This window comes from Phragmites australis, chromosome 10, assembly GCF_958298935.1.
Source record: "Phragmites australis chromosome 10, lpPhrAust1.1, whole genome shotgun sequence".
NCBI lineage: Eukaryota > Viridiplantae > Streptophyta > Magnoliopsida > Poales > Poaceae > Phragmites > Phragmites australis.
Window position 1 is genome coordinate 29,040,240 of NC_084930.1, and position 10,043 is coordinate 29,050,282.

At 57.2% G+C, this 10,043-nt stretch overlaps 1 pseudogene; it reads left to right on the plus strand.

The window, feature by feature from the left end:
• The first annotated feature begins 7,692 nt into the window (after nucleotides 1-7,692).
• On the plus strand, nucleotides 7,693-9,644 carry LOC133930600 (FCS-Like Zinc finger 7-like; annotated as a pseudogene).
• The last annotated feature ends 399 nt before the right edge of the window (nucleotides 9,645-10,043 follow it).

The window sequence follows — 10,043 nt, forward strand, 5'->3', positions numbered from 1 at the left end:
ACCTAGGCAGTGCGGACTCGCGAGAGCTTGAGGGCTGGCTGCGCCAACGCCAGCGACCGGAACAACTTCATTTCTCGGGGATGGGAAGGTCGGGAACGGCCCGACTGAGTACTCCCCGGGACTTCCAGGCAGAGCACCAGAAGAAACATCAAACACACAGAGAAATTGGAGTTACGAGCCCAAGGAAAAGCTGCCATTATATTCACAAGACATATACAAGGCGTTTTCTAAGGGTTCACTCCTAATATTCACTCCTACATCTACAACAAAAGAAAAGAAGGCACAGAAGGCCTAGTCGGCGGCAGAGGCGTCAGCTGAATCCTCCGAGTCGTCCCCGGGGGCTGGCGGCGGCGGCACCTCTCGCCTGAAGCCGGCCGCCACCACGGAGGTGGTACTCCTAACCGCTGCCCGGGCGGCCTCCTCCTCAGCCTCGACTACTCCCTCCCGCGCTGGCTCCAACGGGAAGTTCGGGTCCCTGCTTCGGTAGCAGGCCAGGACGTGCTCGGCCACGGCACGTGCCAAGCCACGTCCCTCCCGGGCGGCAAGTTCCTGAACTGCCCAGGGCAGGGTCTCGAGGCGCTCGCAGACCTGCTGCAGCCCCAACACTTGTCGTGCGGGGCCATCGCCCTTCTTGTCGTCGACAAGCTGTCCGAGACCACCCTTCTCCACGGCCCGTCGCATCCGCCGGAGGATGTCCTCCAGCATATGCTCAAGGTTGACCCGCGAGACAAAGGCGGTCTCGAGCTTCTCCTTGGCGGCCCGCAGCTGTGCCTCGAGTCCCTGGTCCCTGGCCGGACCAGAAGAACCGCCAGCTGCGGCGGGGACGGCAGCCTGCTTCGCCTTGGCCACCATCTCGGACAAGGCGCGTTCACGGGCGGCCAGTTCCGCCTCGTGCTTCGCATTCTCCTCCGCCCTGGTAGCCGCGGCGGCCACCGCAGCAGCAGCTTCGCCCTCTCGGTGACTCAGTTCGCCTTCTCGGTGACTCAGTTCGCCTTCTCGGCGACTCAGCTCATTCTCCCGCCGGGCCAGCACATCCTCCTGCTGGACCACCGAATCCTCCCGGGCTCCGAGATCCGACGCTGATAGCTCGTTGTCTACTTCCCGGACGGAGACGTCCTCTTCCCAGCGCTTGATTTCTTCTCTGATCTTCCGGAGGTCATCTTCCCAGCGCTGGAGGTCGGCGCGCGTCTTCTCGTCCGCGCCCTCCCGGCGGGCCAGCTCGGCTTGCCGCTCCTCCGCAGCCTCCTCCCGGGCTGCGACTGCCGCCTCCCTCTCCTGCGCCTGCCCCATCCTGGCAAGGGCCTCGGCAGCTTGCTGCCTCGACGCCTCGGCCAAGCGGGCGGCGTCTTCTCGTTCCCGCGCGGCCTCTGCCCGCGCGGTCTTCAGAGTTTCTCGTTCCCGCGCGGCTTCCGCGCGGATGTCTTCTAGGAGTTTCTGCTCCCGCGCGGCTGCCGCACGGGCCTCCTCCTGGGCGCCCGCCAGCTGCGCCTTCTCCAGTGCCAGGCGGGCGCACTCGGCTTCGAGCTCCCCCTCCTTGGCCTTCACCACTGCGCCCAGTTGCCCGACTGCTGCTTGGACGCCTTTAATGGCGGCCAGGAAGGGATCGGCAGGCCGGCCGGGCACTGTGGGCGCCCAGGCTTCTCCGCGCAATGCCTCCAGGGGGGCCGAGCTCTCCGCCGGGCCTTGCGCCGCCATCCGCCCCGGGCTCTGCCTGCCCGGGGTAGGCTCCGCCGGAGCCAAGGTCTCGGACGGCGGCCGCGTTCCCGCATCGGCCGCCCTGTCCACCGGCCCCGGCAGAACATCCGCCTCCACCGTTATCCGCCCCGGGCTCTCCGCGCCCGGGGTAGGTTCCGCCGGCACCCTTCTTTCGGCTGCCACCTCCGCCTCTCTCCCAGGGGCCGCCACGTCGATTGGCACCTCCGCCGATCCTATGCCGGCCTCCGCCGTCGCAGCGGGCAGGCTCGGCTCTGACTCCGGCGCCTGCTCTCTCTCCGTCACAGCAGCGCCTGCAGCTGGCCTGCGGGAGACAAGTGAAAGTTGTCAAAACTTAGTTCGGGCCGAAAATGCCCATGGAAAAGCAAGAAAGAAGACTCACCGATACCGCCATTTGGCCGCTGGGAGTCTGATGTCCGGGTCCGGTGCCGTCGGTCCGGACTCCTCCCGCCGCCTCTTCCGCTGGGGGCTCGGCTGAGCCACTACGCAGGCCACGGGCGCCGTCGTGCGAACCTCGGGTGCCGCCGGACGGGTCTCGGTCTCCGCCGTGCAGGTCGCAGGCGTCGATGCAGGCCCCATCCGCACCAGGCGCGGCTCCAGCACCGAAAATGCCGCCGCTGCCGTCGGCGACGGCGGAGAATCCGGCACTAGGATCAAGGCCCGGGGTCGCTTTCCCCGGTCTCCCGGCGCCAACTCTTCAACAACTTCAGTGGCACCCTCCTCTCCGGCACGGCGGCTGCTGCTTGCGGCGGCCCCGTCGCCAGCCCGCGCCGAACTACCAGCGACCTCCTCGCCAAGAAGTTCCTCCAGGCCGGGGAGGTCGGAGGCCTCGGGACTCCGGCTTCGTGGCCGGTCCACGGGCCCCTGGGCATCGAACTCCGGCAGCCCCGCCATGATGGCCACCCGGTTGAGATTGGCGCAGAGCGCCATCTCCGGCCACGGGAGCTCCGCCCGGCTCATGTCCTCCGTCCCGGTGATCACTCGGGTCATCCCTCGCAGCTCCGCCTGCCCCAGATCCCAGCTCGCGCCAATCTGGGTCCTGGTGATGTCCTCCGGTCCGGTGTAGAACCAGCTTGGTCGGGCCCGCTCTCGCAAGGGTGCCAACCGACGACGCAGAAAGTCCACAACCACCATGACTGAGGTCAGCCCGGACTCGCGCAGCTCCAAGATGCGCTCCAGCACCGGCTTCAGCCTCGCGTCTTCTGGCGGCGGCGCCTCCCACGTCGATCGCCGAGGTTCCGCCGCCCTCTCTGGCAATTCGAGGCGCTCGTGGGGGTCGATGTCGACGAAGAACCAGTCCCGCCGCCACTCCTCCCACTTGCTGCGCAGCACCTGGGGAATGTAATGATCCCCCAGGCCTTCCCGGAGCTGAAGGTTGCAGCACCCCGCGACGTCCGCCGTGGAGTACCCCCTCTTCTTCCCCACCGGCCGGAGAACGAAGAAATGGCGAAGCAGCGTCGCCGACGGCATCACCCCCACGAACATTTCGCAGAGATGCGCGAAGACCGCCAACGCCACGACGGAATTGGGGCTTAGGTGCGCCATTTGTATGCCGTACGTCTCCAAAACTTGCAGAAAGAAGGCGGAGAACGGCGGCACTAGCCCCGCCGCCACGAAAGAGGTGAAGAGAACGGTCCGCCCAGGGACGGTCGTCGCCGGCGTCAGAGTCGCCGGCCTCACCACCACGGCACCTTCCTGACCCTCCGGTACCAACAGCTTCCTAATCTTATCCGCCGCCTCCTCATTCCTCAGACGAGGCTCCGGCAAGATGCTGTCCGAAGTCCTGTCCCGGCGTCCTCCTCCAACCCTCGTCATCTCAACAGGGTGGAAGGTGTTTTTTTTTTGGTGGAGAAGAGGGAGAAGGGAGAATGCTCCGGTCGCCTGGGATTTTCCTGAGGGCTTCGGAGCACCAAGAAGCCAGGAGCGCAAGTGCAAGAGAGCGTAAAAAGGGGAAACGGACCGATCCGTTCCCCCTTTTATATCTCAAAATTCGAAAACTGCCGCCCCAGACGGTTCGCTCGGCGAAGCGTCGCCTCGATCGACGCAACTGTCAGGCGAATCTCCCGCCGATCGCACGATGTCAGCGGTTGCCAGGCGTATTTTCCTCGATCTGCGCGGCGACCGCGCGTGCCGCCCGTATGGTTATCATACCCTTCGGAAGTTGTGTGGACACGCGTCCACTCATTTTCCCGTTGGAACGTACTTGAGGTCTAGGTCCGCAAGGGCCACCTCTCGAAAGCTTGCCACATGGCGTCCGCGCTAGCCTTGGCCTCGGTCGCGACGAAGGGCCCATTCGCAGTCTCCGTCCCATCGGCTACCAACGGGCCCGGGGGCTACTGTCGGTGTATTCAGAACCAGGGGTCCCTAAGTCCCGAGGCCAGGCCGGCTATCCACCACATGTCACCACCCTGCGAGGTAAGAAAAAGCTAAGTCCCGGGAGAATGTGCTCGGGGCCGCCGCCTCTGGTTCCCGAGCACCCTAGTTCCCCGATGATCTGCAGGGTCCAAATACTAAGACCAAAGTGCTCGGGAGAGAGTGCTCGGGGCTGCACGTGGCAGCACCCCGAGGACTCGGTGCCCCGAAGGTCCCACCGAAGTGCTCGGGAGAGAGTGCTCGGGGCTGCACGTGGCAGCCCCCGAGGACTCGGTGCCCCGAAGGCCCCACCAAAGTGCTCGGGAGAGAGTGCTCGGGGCTGCACGTGGCAGCCCCCGAGGACTCGGTGCCCCGAAGGCCCCACCAAAGTGCTCGGGAGAGAGTGCTCGGGGCTGCACGTGGCAGCCCCCGAGGACCCGGTGCCCCGAAGGTCCCACCAAAGTGTTCGGGAGAGAGTGTTCGGGGCTGCACGTGGCAGCCCCCGAGGACTCGGTGCCCCGAAGGTCCCACCGAAGTGCTCGGGAGAGAGTGCTCCGGGCTGCACGTGGCAGCCCCCGAGGACTTGGTGCCCCGAAGGTCCCACCGAAGTGCTCGGGAGAGAGTGCTCGGGGCTGCACGTGGCAGCCCCCGAGGACTCGGTGCCCCGAAGGTCCCACCGCAGTACTCGGGAGAGAGTGTTCGGGGCTGCACGTGGCAGCCCCCGAGGACTCGGTGCCCCGAAGGTTCGCGCAAGATCATTCAACGACCCGAAGGGTCCCGTCGTCAGGGTGTCATCCAGTCAAAGGCCCAATGCCGTATTTAATAGGCACGCGCGGTCTGACATCCTGACATTCTCAGCTGCCCACGCCCCAGTGTCAGACCCTGCCATGCACTAGCAGGGGGCCGTGGGTCCATTAAATGCACGGGTCCCGTCCCGTTTTATCCAGGTGCCTCGGGATAACGTTGCCAGAATCGAAGCACTCCGCCTGCCACCCTGCCCTGGCAGAAGAACAAGACAGGGTGGGCGCACTGGGCACCTCTGAGGCTGACCGGTGGGCCCCTTTTAGGGCGCCCCGAGGCTTCCGCAGCGGCTGGTGGTCGAATGCGCGCCGCATTTCTCCACCGCCCCTGTCACTTCGCCAAAATGAAATGATTACGCCTTTCTCCGTGGCACCTTGGCATTCGTGTCCCCTCTTTCCCATTCAGGATATGTTGAGGTCGGCGCGCCTATAAAAGGAAAGGATGGAGAACACTAAAAGCAAGGAGGAAAAAAGGCCTTCGACCACCAGACGACCAACAATCTCCGACGAACCAGGCCAAAGATAGATCGACAGACACTCGAACCAGCTCAAGTTAAGCTAGAACATAAGAGCCTCAAGCTCTTTGTAAACAGCTCTCCCCTTAGAACCAGATACCTCCTTGAAGAATTCCCTTCAAGGATAAATATAGTGTTCATACAGGAGTAGGGTGTTACACCTCCGTGCGGCCCGAACCTGTCTAAAACCCGGTGTACCCACTTTTTCTTGCATTAGGGTGACCGTCTCCCGCCAGCCATCGCATTTATTTCCGTTCCCGCTTATTTCCCAAACAAGTTTTTCCAGGATCATCCCCCCGGCCGAATCTCTAAAAAGGGGTCTCTCAGGATCCCTGCGACAGGAGTTCACTCTCCGACACATTTCAGTGAGAAATTCTGCTTTAAAATCCTCTTAGGCCAGTCCATAGACTGCATATAACGTCCAAGTGAAACCATCTTCTCTGTTCTTTATAAGGAATTGAGAGTAAAAATCTCCTTCAACTATGGAGCCAATGTCAAACACAGAAGCATTAGCCCCAATAATCATTCCCCCTGATCTTCCTTGTGATGGCATAACATGCCATAAGTAATCCAAACCACAATATAAACGATTCAAGGTTGAAACAAGAAAAGTGCTTCTACCTGTTTCCATAATAGCAAGGAAATCTAGATATTGTTCATTTACTAAGTCTGAAATATAATTGTGTTTAGCCAAGTCTCCTAGACGTCTGCTATTCCAAAAAATTCCTTTCATAAGGAACTAGAAGCTTGCTATCTTATTTACCTCTACCTCTGGAACTAGAACTAGATGTATTGGCTACCATAGATAAATGATCAATCTCTATGTTTTTATAGAAATAATAAATTGCTTAATAAACCTATCATCTCTACCCGTAGACACACCTAGATTTTTAATGTTCGAAATAACAACATCATTAGGTAAAGAAAGGAAAGACAGATTTTGTGTACATCCATCCAGGTTGCACTTCGCTGCTAAACGCTTCACCTTGGTCATCAAGTCCTCATCTCCCAAAGCTATTAGCCTGCAGCTGGTGGGACATTTAGCAACCATGGTATCCCTTGGGATTTGGAATAGATCCCCTTGGGATGCCCCCTCTTTAGCAGCAGTCTTTGTCTTTCTCATTGGTCTCTAACGGCACGGCCGGGACAAAGGCTGAACCTGAGGCCCCCTGATGATTAAGCCCTAGGTTAGCCTTTCCATCTTACGCCGACGATGCATTATGATCACGACCAGCGCTTTGACCCCTGCCTTGTCCGTGGTTGTGACCACCACTGTGTCCATGACCATGTTCTCCACCACCAATGCCAAGACCCCATCCATTCAGGCCACGACCTCAGTGCGAATCACAGCCTCCGCCAATGTTACGCTCCCCTTAAGTTCCCTACCGGAAGAAACGAGGATGTCGAAAGCCCCCGTTCCCCCGGCTAGAGCTCCTGCCACCAACACTTTCGCCCTAACCGCCATCAACTCGCCCACCTCCGACCATCCCATTAATCACCACTTCCGTGTAAGAGCGAGCAGAAGCAGATAGATGTGGAGAAGGCTTGCCTCGTGAAGGATCAGCAGACCTGCGCCAGCTAGGGTTTGGTGGAAAAACCTCAAGCTTGGCTCGGAGAGAGGCCAGACCCGGATTCCGCCTGGCCCAGTCTGAGATTAGCCCACCAGTAGGCCCGTGAGAAACCCAGTCCAAAATTTGAACCGCCGCAGAATCCGGATCAGACACCGGTGAGCTATGGAGCTTCGGCGACTGCGATACCTGTCTCACGTACTGCTCAGGCAAACAATCACCGAACGTTCGCCGCAGAGAGTCTTGGCTTCGGCAGCGGGCCTTTCCACGGTTTCAGCAGCACAGACGATGAATGGCGAAGCACCACTGATGAATCGCCTTCCGCCGTCACACCTGCACCACCACAAGATTTACGTACCTCTGGGTCAGCTGCCGGCACCAGGCAATGGCCTGCTGTAGCGAGATCCGATACAGAAAAGCCTTTCGTGTCCACATCAGTGACGATCTGAGTTTCCTCCGGTATAGATCTGATTGCCGATGTAGCCGAACGGAAGAAACCAGCCTCCACCGCGCGCTGCAAGTGCTCACGCGACTGAACACCACGCTCGCCCTCCTCCTTCCGCGAGGCCGAAGAGATTTCGCGATTGACCGCAGTGCGATGCCGGCGAGCAGCCCGTATACCCAATCCCAAATACATACGTTGAATCCCGTACGCATAGCAAAAGGGAGAGCACCCAATCCCAAATATTGACGTCATAATCTCTCAAAAGAAAGAAGTACTAAACACATAATGCGTCGGAATCACTTCGCTGATGGGGGATGGTATCCATCCATCCATCAGATTCCGATGGACGGCGGAGATCCCCCGATTCCACCCCCAGCCCCTCCTCTTTAACCACCCCCTCCGGCCCTCCTCCCTCGCTCCAGAGCCTTGCCACTCCCTCCCCCTCTCCCCTACGCTTCCCACCCAAGAAGACGAGGAGAGGAAGGCGCGCCGCCGCCGGGAGGTACGTCCGAGGACAGGCCGTGGGGACCATGAAGCGGCCCAGGGGCAGCGAATCCTCGTTGCGGCGGACGACGAGCTTGACGGAGCTCGCGTCGCCGCCGGAGCAAGGGCGGCCACCGACGCGGCCGGCGAGGGGGCAGACGCAGGCGACGGCTGCGGGGACGGGGACGGGGGTGGCGTGGGGCACTGTGCAGAGGCGGCACTCGGAGGAGTTCCTTGGGACGGAGACGGCCGCGTTCCTCAAGGCCTGCGGGCTCTGCAACCGCCGCCTCGGCCCCGGCCGCGACACCTTCATCTACATGTGCGTAAGCCGTTGCTCTTTTTGTTGGGATTTACGTATGCTCTGTTCGAAAATATCCAATTTTTGTTGGGATTTGCGTATGCTCTGTTCGAAAAATATCCAGTCTTTCTCCTTGTCTGCGTCTTAAAGATTCGTCGGGCCACTTAGATTGCTACTTGTTTTCCTCTTAAAGATTGTTACGGTGGAACTCCTGCTATTTCCTCAAAAAGGATTGTTACGGCAAAACTGTTTTTTCGTGAGCTTGTGATACGGGGTTGATAAGTTTATTGCTCTGATGCTTCTTGGATGTGTCATATTTTTGGATGATCTGCTGGTTTCTTCTTCTTCTTAGAGAAAGTATCTCTGTTTTCCCCCCTCTAATTGAAACAGAGTAATATTAATTTGATCTGATCGCCCCCGGACTTTGGAGAATATTCGACGTGTTTAACGCGTTAGATTCTCTGTCTCTGCTCTTGTAAATGCTTGATGATGTATGATGAGTCACTCGAGCTCAGTCTGAACGGGGACAAGTGAACTGAACAAAAATTAAATGAACAAGTAGAAGAGAAAAATAAGAACCATTTGCCCTTTCGGTTGCATGAGAGCAACAAATGCACTTTTGTATTGATCTCTCCACTTTAGGAGGGAAAAGAAGAATCCATTTTTACGTAATGATGAGGAGAAAAGAAGTTTTTGTATCCTTTTCGAAGTAGTTCATGTGCAAGTGGCGTTCTATAGTAGTAACCTCTACATCATGGAATGTGAATGGGTTTCCAACTAAACAGTACTCCACCACTAAAAGATCTGCCATTTTTTGTTAGCAAAAAGATTGTCGATCAATTGATGAAATATCGTTCATCCAACAGAAACTAATCGGTAGAAAAATACTATCGTTGTGTAATCAATCATCATTTGGCTTCAACTTTTGTGTTTGTGCAGGGGTGAGGTGGCCTTTTGCAGCCTTGAATGCAGGCAGCAGCAGATGAACCTCGACGAGCTCAAAGAGAAGAAGTGGTTCTCAACGGCTGGCGCGGCGGCAGTGGCGGCGGCTCGGACCAGTCCGGCAACAGCAGCACCGTAGCTGCCGCCTAGCACCGCCGGAGGGGAGAAAAAAAGGAGAATTTTTTGGCACCCTTGTAGGGCCCAAGTCCATTAGTTTCCATCGAAGTATGTATATCATATATTTGTGGAGTTATTGTGTGTATATTGGTGGTTCAGGTTGTAATCCAGAAGGGGAGGGAAGGATGTAGAGATTGAAAATGGGCATGCTAAAGTTTGCAATATGTTTGCACTGCATCTGTTGGGATGTCTCTTGAGCATAAGGGGGGTGTTTTAAATTATTGTGCAAATTAGGACTTGGCGTTTGGACCTATCTTGTTAATTTTTCTGAAGGAAGAACTTTAAGTTCTCCTGAATTGTTGGAAAATCGCCTTCTCATTAAGACTTTGAATTATCTGTTTAAAGTTTTTACCACATGCAAAAAAATAACATTTTTATCCCACTCAATGACTCCATGTGAAGTTGAACAATGTAATCTCTCACGCAAGTGATTCTAAGCATCAAGCTATCATAAGTTTTTGGTTATGATGTTGTAAACTGGTTATGAGAATCCGACGTTGACATGTGGTGGGCCATATTTGCTTTGATATTGACCTTGGCTAGGCCATATACACTGCCAAATTAGGTGGCAATTTCTTGTTAGATCAAGATCTGGGCATGAAGCTACATATGAGAGAATCTCACAGCTAGCCTAACGATAGTACTTCAGTATTATTAATTTATTACGGGATTTGCCGTACCAGTAATGGCTTTCTAAATTTGGTTGTAGTTGACAAGAGCTAGCTCTGCTGCTAAAGATGAGATCATTGC